This window comes from Carcharodon carcharias, chromosome 15 (genome assembly GCF_017639515.1).
Source record: "Carcharodon carcharias isolate sCarCar2 chromosome 15, sCarCar2.pri, whole genome shotgun sequence".
Classification (NCBI taxonomy): Eukaryota; Metazoa; Chordata; class Chondrichthyes; order Lamniformes; family Lamnidae; genus Carcharodon; species Carcharodon carcharias.
This window is the reverse complement of record NC_054481.1, coordinates 130,296,373-130,306,647: the sequence shown is the minus strand read 5'-3', so window position 1 is coordinate 130,306,647 and position 10,275 is coordinate 130,296,373.

Sequence of the window (10,275 nt, the reverse complement as noted above, 5' to 3'; positions counted from 1 at the left end):
TCAGGACTAATCCTCTCTCTTGTCCGAAAGTGAAGTTTTAATAATCAGTCATGTCATCTTGTATTATTGAATTTCCACATTCCAAGGGATTTATTCAGGGTTTTATCTTTTTGATTCTATTTTCTCTCCTAGGCTAGAAAAGGCAGTGATTTCAAGCAGAGAATTTGTCCTTTGATGACAGAGTCCTCATTGACGATCTCAAATGGCCGTTGTAAACCTGGTCACTGAGTATTCAAAATGGAGAAGATGATTACACCGAAAGCACCAAGGTACTTACCTGGTTTGCATACAGGACCACTCCAATATCAGCATCAATTAGCTCCTAGCCCAGATTCACCGTTTCATTCTTCAACCATACAACTCATTGCCTTCAACCATCAACACCAAACACATCAATACATCTCTGAGAAAATGTCACCCTGTACATCAGGCTGCATGGACCAGGGTTTGAGCCAGCCAATGGCAGTGAGTAAATGTATAATGTGTTGGCACCAAGTCATAGAGACGAGAAAGATCCTGGGTTCAATTCTGAACTATGCTGGGTTAGCTGATCATTGCTGGCGATTGTAGTAAAGGCATTGGAATTTGCCTCTGCACCTCCAGGCTAAGCAAACAACACAGGATGGCAAGATCAGCTTGGATTGCTGCTTCTGATCACTAACAATTTGTTCCAATAGTTTATTTCTACAAGGACAGAAGAGCAATGCCCACAATAATATAGTCTGCTGACACCAACTCTCCAGTCTTACAGGTGAAGTATGGGCACTTAGTCAAGGCTGACAGAGCCAATGTGAGAGAGTGCAGGAATGAGTCAGCATTCAGAACAGAGTAAGTAGGAGCGAAACCATGCATTTGTTAATCAGATTAGCATATTCGGTATCAAATGCCTTTAAGGAAGTTTAACAATGTCTTTCCTGTGTGTTGAACAAGTATCCTGACTCAAAGCACAGTTACTCTGTTGTCTACTGAACGGAGCGTGATCTCTCACACAGCAGGTCCATGCCCCATTCTACATCTATTTAAAGACAAAAAGTAAACACGTTTGATTAATTTTCCCAGGGTTATTGTTGGTCATTTATTGTGTTAATTTGAGCAAACCTTTCTCATAGATAAAGGCAACTGACAAAAACCACTTGAAGGCATTTCAAGGGTTTATTGTTAATCTTTACACCATGTTTACGTCATTCAGTTAGCGAGATTGGGATGTGAAAGTCAGCCTTTCCTCAGTTCATTCTTCATCTACCTGACAATATCCAGCAAGTGGTTATTCAAGCTGAGTCAAATTCAGGCTCAGGTTCATTGACTTTGGTGAAATGAGTTCAGATTCTACTTTTTTTTAAAACTTGTGAACAACAGTTCGCATAGCAACACAGGAGCAGGAGTAGGCAATCAGCCTGTCGAGCCTGCTCCACCATTCAATTGTATCATGGAAAAACTCAGCAGGTCTGGCAGCATCGGCGGAGAAGAACAAAGTTGACGTTTCGAGTCCTCATGACCTTTGTTCTTCTCCGCCGATGCTGCCAGAACTGCTGAGTCTTTCCAGGTATTTCTTTTTTTATTTTGGATTTCCAGCATCCGCAGTTTTTTGTTTTTATATTCGATTGTATCATGGCTGACCATCTGCTTCACTGTTGAAGCTGAGCAAGGAAATGAAATGCAAACACCTCAAATATTCAGATGCGATGTGATTAAAACTAGAAACATCCTGTGATTGCACAGGTATGATGGCCACAACATCAATTCATCAGGGATGTTTGATAGTTGGAATGAGCCTTCATTTAATCTAATAGTCCTCCATATGATCACCTCTGCTGTCTCTACAGTTCTTCAGTATTTCCTCATGACTGAGACCTCTGGCATATGCCATATGATTGTTTTCTAAAATGCCTCAAGCACTTTAATGTCTCCCTTCTGTCACAATAACCAGGACTGGACGCAGAGTTCAGGGTGTGGCTAGTGTAGACAATGTATTAATCCCACTTCCTGTTTATCAATTTAGCTCAACATTGAAAGCTACTTCACAGTGATTTGACAAGTTAAGCCAGCAAGTCTACTCAAATGTTTAGATGCCTTTTAATATTATTTTTAATTATTTCAACAATACACTTAGCATTTTTCCTTCTTTATGCATTAAATTACATCGACCATTGTTCTGCCACTTGTATGTTTTGTGCAACTCATGTTTTATTCTCCTAACCACTTCCCCAAAACCGTCTGGTCCATATCATTGCAAATTTGACCAATGTGCATTGAAACTCCAAAGGCAATTTATTAATATAAATTAAAAACAGTAATTAAAATCCCTGGAACAGTCCATTCAGCACTGCCTTCGACCAGAACACAAACAAGTACTTCCAGCTTTCTAAGCTTCAGTAAATCAAGTCCAAAGATTAGATATTGTAAATTGTATATTAAACATTGTTTTAAAAAAAACCCAAAACATTGTGTTCCTTTTCTGATTGAAAGTATCTTTAGCTTCACCTTAATGATTCAGGTACACAATCGTGTTTACTGGTTATAAGATAATTAATGTATCAGTGAGAATATTCTAAAGAACTGATTCGTCAAAGAAAAGTCAAATTAGACTCATAGGGCAGAATTTTCCGCTTGGTGGGCGGGCGGCCGATTACCGCTGGAGGAACCGGCCATGCCGCCATTTTCCACGGCGGGGGGGGGGGGGGGTGCAATTAAGGCCCTCCTAGCAGGTTAGTGACTCCCATGGAGAACGGGAAAATATTCACAGCGGAGGGTGGCCTCAGACTGCCGGTTCCAATGGGGAACATACAGTCTGTATAAAGAGTGGCTGGGCAGCCTGCTCGAGGGGAGAGAGAGGGAGGGAGGTCCGAATGCACAGCAGCATGAGCAGGAGGAGGGGGGGCAGGCTTCCGATGCCTGCCTTGCTGTCCTCCTGCAAGAGGTGTCTATCCGTCGGCACCTGCTGTATCCGGAGGATGGGAGGAGGAGGGCAGCCAGGCGTGGGGGGAGGTTGGTGACGCTGTCAGTGCCCATGATGATGTGTGGCGCACTGGCACCCAGTGCAGAAAAAGACTCAATGATTTGCTGCACTCTGGAAGGGTGAGCACTATGTCGGCCTTGGCTATTTGACTCAGAAGGCAGCCTTAGCCTTTGACGCCCCCCCCCCACCCCATGTCTTAGTGTCGTTACTGCATTGGGCGCACACTGGGTGGGCAAACAGATAGTGACCATGCTCACATCAGCCTTAGTGGTTGAGGAGAAGATGGGTTCTCCCCGCAGCATATGTTGGTGTTTGTCACATTTGAGTAGTCTGGGGGCAACCTGCAGGGGAGGCAGCTAGACACATACGCAGAAATCCAACACATGTCTTATTGACGGTGATGAGATGGTGGAAGGGGAGCCTCAAGGTGTCATTGCCAAGTGCCATCTGCTGGCCTTGACGCTGCACCTAGTTGCGCCTCCTTGCCATGGGCGCTAAGACCCGTGTGTTATTCAAAGTGATGGACACCGAATGTGTCCAAGGTGGCCGTTGGGGGAGGGGGTTGGGAGCAGCCGGACTATCTTCTGGGGACTGATCACCAGTAGTGTGGACAGGAGCCACTGGAGGCCTCAGATGGGCCACTGTGGTTGGGTGAGGTGTGCGCGTGCAGAGTACATGAGCGACTAGCCCCAATAAATCCTCTTCTCTGTTCTGCAGGCAAAAAGTCAACACAATCTCTGGGAGCGCCAGTGGACTGGTGGTGGGCACACCCTGCTCCAGCGCCTCATGACCTTTGAGGAGCAGGCCATGGAGCTGGGGAGGAGGCAGGTCAGCAGGTGTCAGCGAGGCTGGGGTGCAGCGGCCAGGTATTTGAGGTCCACAGTCCCATCCACTCTGTCTCCCCACCATCCAAACCACTGATGGTTGCTACAATCGCTAATGCTGCAACACTGCTCATTCACAGACTGATACACTCAGACGTGTGGGTCATACACAAAGGTCCCTCGGCCCCTTGAGGATTCGCATCTCCACCACCTTCCAAAGTCACCTTATCCCATTTGTGACCACTATCCCCATGGTCTAACATGCCAGGGCATCGCTGCTGCACATCCAAAAACTTATAGCATCTTAGGGGGGTTGGGACCTCCACCACCCTTTCAGCCGGTGCTGAAATTAGTCTGACATTAATCTGTCCAAAAGGTCTTCAGCACCTCAGCTGTGAACCTCACTCAACTTAGATAAATGCTGCCACATCATCCCTGCGCCAAGGGGAAATGTTGCCTTCTGCCCACCCGGTCTATGCCCCTCATAATGGTATGAAGGTTAATAATGTGACCTGTCAATCTCCTGTGATCCACAGCAAACGTCGCAAGTGTTTGCGATGTTTCCTCATAACTCCAACTCTCCAGGTCACAATGCATCCAGGTCAGGGGCCTCTGCACTCTCCCCACTCCAATGGTACACAACATGCCATGTGGCATTCCTGAGGCCATCTGACCAGCCTGGCTGCATGTGTGTTTAAAGGTTGGGCTCCTTTTGACTCTTTCTTTCCCACCTCACCAATGTTCGTCTCCTTAGGGTCTTGAAGGGTGAGCGACTTATGAGGCTGGGGGGGGAAAGGGGTGAAAGGTTGAAGTGAATGAACGCTAACTGATGCAGTGTCCTTGTTAATTTTAGCATCATCACCAGAGCGACCTGCACCTCGATCCTGCGGCACCCCCCCCCCCCCCCCACCTGAGGGCCAACAAGTGCAACTTGCAGCACATCATTTCAGCCAGCCAGGCACCAGCGCAGACACACACACCTTGGTGGGGACTTTACTGTCGGCTAGTGTCCCGGGGCACAGTGGAGAGGGCACATCACAATCGCTGGAGGAGATGGCGCGGACAGAGAGTGCCGATGGCGCCAGCAGCCGGAGATCTGCAGGGGACCAGGCACATGCTGAGTCCGGCAGTGATGATGTGCCTCTGGAGATGTCACCAATGCAGCAGCTGCAGGACAAGTGCAGGGTGCGCGGGAGCATCTGGCAGGGTTGCATGAGGGTGTGCTTCACTTGGTCTCTGTGGTGGAGGAGTCCAGGCAGAGTGAGCATGAAGGTTTGACCCTCAGGGCAGAGCTTCAGGCTTCCTCCACTGAGAGATTGGCGACTCTCATGGAGAGGGGCTTCAATCAGATGGAAACTCTTCTGATTGGGTTACCCTCTGACCTGCAAGCCCTCACAGCGGTGGTCATTCCAAATGTGGGAGATGTGTGCACCAAGCATCACCGCTCGGTGCCCATCCATCCACGGTGAGCAGGGAGGTCCAATGTGACCTCAAGTCGACGCAGCAGCTGCCTGTCATCTTTGCGGGTTCCTCTCAGGGCGCTCCGGATGAGGGCAGCAGCTCCTCCGCCCCTCCGCCAGTGACCGTTGCTTCTGTTGAGGCTGTGACAACTGGGGAAGTGCCAGTTCTGAAACTGGCCGCTCCCAGGCAGGGCCATCACAGGCTCCACAGGCTAGAGGATGCCCGTCAAGGTCATCGAGGCCAACAGGACAGCAGAGTCAGCAGCTGGCTCACAAGCCCCTCCGAGCGATGGGGCAGCACCGAGATGTAGCACCCACAAATGTAAGCATAAGGCACGTTAAGCATTCAACGGGTATGTCACTGGGGATTTTATGTTGGCCCTAGAATAGGGTGCAAAATTCTTCTTATTGCAATGGAGAAGTATGTGTACTATTTTTGGACATAATAAAGTCCATTTTTCTGACCAGGGCTGAGGGTGTTTCCTTTGTGCTGCATTTGTATATTTCACAGACATATCATGAGTGTTTGATTGGACATTGATGTTTCTGAACTAAGCCCTTAGTTGCAGCTGATGAGGTGGAAGATGTGGCACCTAACTGCCACGTGTGGAAGCGCCAGGCAATGCTGCTCCTGCTGATCCATGTGTGTAGACCTAGCTGAAGGTTCGTTGGATTAAATTGTCCCGGGTGTCCCTGCCTCCTTGGTGTAGTAGCGGGTCGGCGTGCTGCCCCTCATCATCGCCCTGTGCTTCCTCATCCTCTGAGTCACTGCTGGATTCATGTGCAGCTTCACCCAGTGCGTCAAGGTCTTCATCATCAACTGCATCCCCCCTTTCCAGTGCAGGATTGTGCAGAGTGCAGCATGCTACCACTATCACCGAGACACGATCTGGGGGGTACTGGAGTGCAGCCCCTGAGCGGTCCAGGCAATGGAAGCACATCTTGAGAAGACCGATGGTTCTCACCACCACAGCCCTTGTGGGGCCCTGGCTCCTATTGTACCACTGCTCAGCTTCTGTTCTTGGATGGTGGAGAGGCGTCATGAGCCACCTTCTGAGGGGATAGTCCTTGTCACCCAGCAGCCATCCATCCAGCCGAGCTGGAGCACTGAAGAGACCCGGCACCTGGGAGTGTCTGAGGATGTAGGCGTCGTGGGAGCTGCCTGGGTACCTTGCCCAGACTTGTAGAATCAGCATCCTGTGATCACACACTATCTGCACGTTCATGGAGTGGAAGACCTTCCTGTTGACGAAGGCACCGGGCTCACCTGCTGGCGCCTTGATGGCCACATGTGTACAGTCTATAGCACCCTGGACATGGGGGAAGCCAGCAATGGCCGCGAAGCCTCTGGCTCTCTGTGTCTGACTTGCCTGGTCCCAATGGAAGTGGATGAAGGTCAATACCCGTCTGAACAGAGCGTCTGTGACCTGCTTGACACAAGTGTGGACAGCTGATTGGGAGACAGCGCAAAGATCACCCACTGAGCCCTGGAAGGAGCCAGACGCATAGAAGTTGAGGGCAACTGTGAGCTTCAGAGCCGATGGCATGGGGTGTCCACCCACACAGTTAGGGGAGATCTCAGGCCCAATCATCTGACAGATATAGTTGACTGTTTCCCTTGAGAGACGGAGCCTCCTTCGGCACTGCACCTCAGACATATTGAGGTAGCTGCTTTGCCGCCTGTAAACCCTGGCAGCAGGATAGTGGCATCGTCTGCGGCCCCTTTCACCTTGGACAACCTCTTGGCCCTGTGCCCCTTGTGCCTGCGCCTGGCCTCCCAAAGGTGTCTCCCCTGGAGGCTGATTGTCCAGTCCTGGCCTCCTCCTTATTCTATCCCTCCCTCCCTCCTCAGAGGAGCTGCCTCCAGTGGAGATGTCAGAACCCATACCTAGGCTACATGGAGGCCTCTGGAAAGCTGCAGGCCCGATAAAGATTCCTGTCTGCAGACTGGTGAGCTGAAGCTTCAAAGTGGACAGAAAGCTCTTGGAAATCGCTGTGAACTGCTAACAATCACACAGGCAACTTTTAAACACTTTCTGCAATTGAAACTTTGTGGAAAACATGAGCAACCCCTCTTGAGTCCACATATCCTGACATTGCATGAGTTTTATTAAAAACTCTCCTACCCGCCTGCCCGTTGGGTCTGTGCGCCGAGCTGAAGGTCACTCAGGCCCCTGAAAATCCTGGACAATTGGCAAGTTAAGGGCCTTAATGAGGCCTTTCATTAATGGCGGGCGTGCATCCCGCTGCTGAGCGCGCCCGCTGACTGAAATATCGCAGATGCCGACCGCTGACTTCAGGGCGCTCGCGCCACATTTTAAACACTGACAGGCAGGCTCCACCACCCACTCATCAGCCGGAAAATTCTGCCCTTAGTTTTGACTCCAAGAAGTAACTTCAAAGGAAAATGGATTTAAATGAATATTAGATGGGTCAAAAGTAACCTATTAACCAAACTGAAGGTCCTGAGGAAAGTGCACAAAAGTATTATGTAAATCCTTATTAATTTGCCCATTTCTGTATGTATACACGTGTGGAGGGAATCAACCAGCCAATAAGAAGATAAACTAATGTTTATAAAGCTCGTTTCACATCCTTTGGATTATCCCAAGCACTTCATGGCTAATTAAATAAATAGTTTTAAAGAGCAGTCATTGTTGTAATACAGCAAAATACAGCAAACAAAGTAAGTACAGGCCACCATCAACAATGAGGTAAATGGGTCAATAATCTGTTTTGATGGTATTGGTCCAGCAAGTAACGTTGGCTGGGACACCAAAGCACCCCCGTCCTTCTTCAAGCGCTTACATCCATCAGCGAGGACCAGTAGGATCTCAGTTTAACATTTCGTTTAAGAGGTGGTACCTCTGAGATTGCAGCCACCTTCTTCTCAGTCTACCCTGAAGTGTTAGCTTATGTTCACACCTTACAGGCCAAGCAAAAATATTTGGAATTTTTCCTGTCTGTAGATTCATATTCCTCATCTCATCTCTTGCGTTTTTTGCTTCTCTAACCAGTGTTAGAAGAATATGGACTAAAATGTGTTTAAATTGCAGGACTGTGATTTATAATAATAAATCACAATAATAATAAATTGCAGGACTGGATAATAATCCTTGTATAAATTGTAATCTGTGTATGGAACTATGTAGAGTGTGAGACCAGAGTAACAACATACATACACCAGCAAATGAACATGCGTAAAACATATGTGTTTTGACTTCCATAAAATTGATATGTTTTACATTCTTGCTAATTGAACTTTTCTGACTATTTTCCAAGAGGAGTACCTGATGTCTCAAAGTATTTCTAATCATCAAACTGACTGACTTTAGGTCTGATTGGGAGCTTCAACTCTTCCTTCCTCTCCATTCATAGCACAGGAGTTATTTTTGACTCTAATGAGGCTTCAGTGAGTGAAATGATTTAGTTTTCGTTAATCCATTTCAGTTTTCCAATTGGGCACATGAAATGGATGATCGGTCGTGACTGCCAACAGTTTCCTTACCCGCTTGAAAGCAGGAAAAGGAAAACTTAGGGCATTCGTTTATTTAGATTCTAAGATTAGGGGGGATAAAAGGTTATTTATAGCATTTCCATGAAAATAAGGCCAAATATAGCTGAGTTTGGATGCATAAATATAAACATGTTCTTACCATTATGGTCTAATTATTGCACTTAAGCCTAATCAATCAATTTTGACATCTCTGCGCACATTTTTTCAATTGACCATAGTGTCAAAATCTTTGCGCTGGTTAGGTGGAGATGTGTCACTCAGCACAATACGGGTTTAAAACCAACAACGCAGATAGAAAAAGGCAGAAAATTAATTGATCCGTGTTTATGTCAAATGTCACCAATAAGATTTAAAGTAATTGGTGGAAGAATTAGAGGGGGGTGGAGGTGGTGCGGTTCAGGAGAATTTCTTTCACCCAGAGGGTGGTGGAGGACTAGAACCCACTGCTTGAGAGGACGCTAAAGGCAGAAACCCTCATTGTGTTTAAAAACACCTGGGGCAAAATTTTTACCTTGGCGGGCGGGTGCGCACCCGATCCATTCAAGTGTGAAATGACGCGTGTTGACACCGGCCCAGCATCCCAGTGTCAACGCGCAATCCCGCGATATTTCAGTCGGCGAGCGCACACCGGATTCAGCAGCGCGCCCACCGACAATTGAAAGGCCTGTAAAGGCCATTAAAGGATTAACCCAATAACATTTTTCACTGCCCGTCCAACCTTAATGGTCGGCGAAAAGATCAAACGGCCTTTGCGCTTTTTGGAAACCTCATCCAGGCATCAGGGTGAGGTTTCCAACGCCAAAGACGAAATACAATTTTTCAGGTTTCGCTTATAACCGAGTCACGTGAGGGGACACGTTTATAACATTTTTCTCGCCTTTATTATATATTTTTTTTAAAAAACTCTTCATCTCCCTGAGGCAGCTCTGAGCGCTTACCCGCCCCGCTTACACTCCCCCCACCTCTCCCACCTCCACAGGCAGTGCTGAACGCTGCCGCTCGTGTTTCACACTGGGCAGGTCTTTAATTGTCCTGAATTGGCCCACCCAGCGTGAAATCACCTTCCAGCCTCAATGGTGGGTGGTGGGCAGCTTCTTGACCATCCACCGCCCATCCCCACCAAGCCCACCCGGCAAGGGCTAATTTCTACCCCTGGATATGATACTTGACGTGTTGTAATCTACAGGGCAATGGACCAAGAGCTGGAAAGTGGGATTAGGTTCTGCAGCTCTTTTTCGGCTGGTACAGACATGATGGGCCAAATGGCCTCCTTCTGTGCTGTATATTTTCAGTTTCTTAAGACAGAATTTAATGTAGGCGACAGGGAACTTGCCCGCCGGCTGGAGAGCTGTCAAGCTGCTTACTTTCGGGAAGGCCCACTGTATTCCGTGCCAATCAGGTGCCTTACTGGGCAGTTAAGGACCCCAGGGATGAAAACCCCACCCCCACAATAGGTGCCAACGAATCAGAGGCTGACAGATGCGCATTGCTCGTCAGTGCCACCGGGGAGGCAGTGGC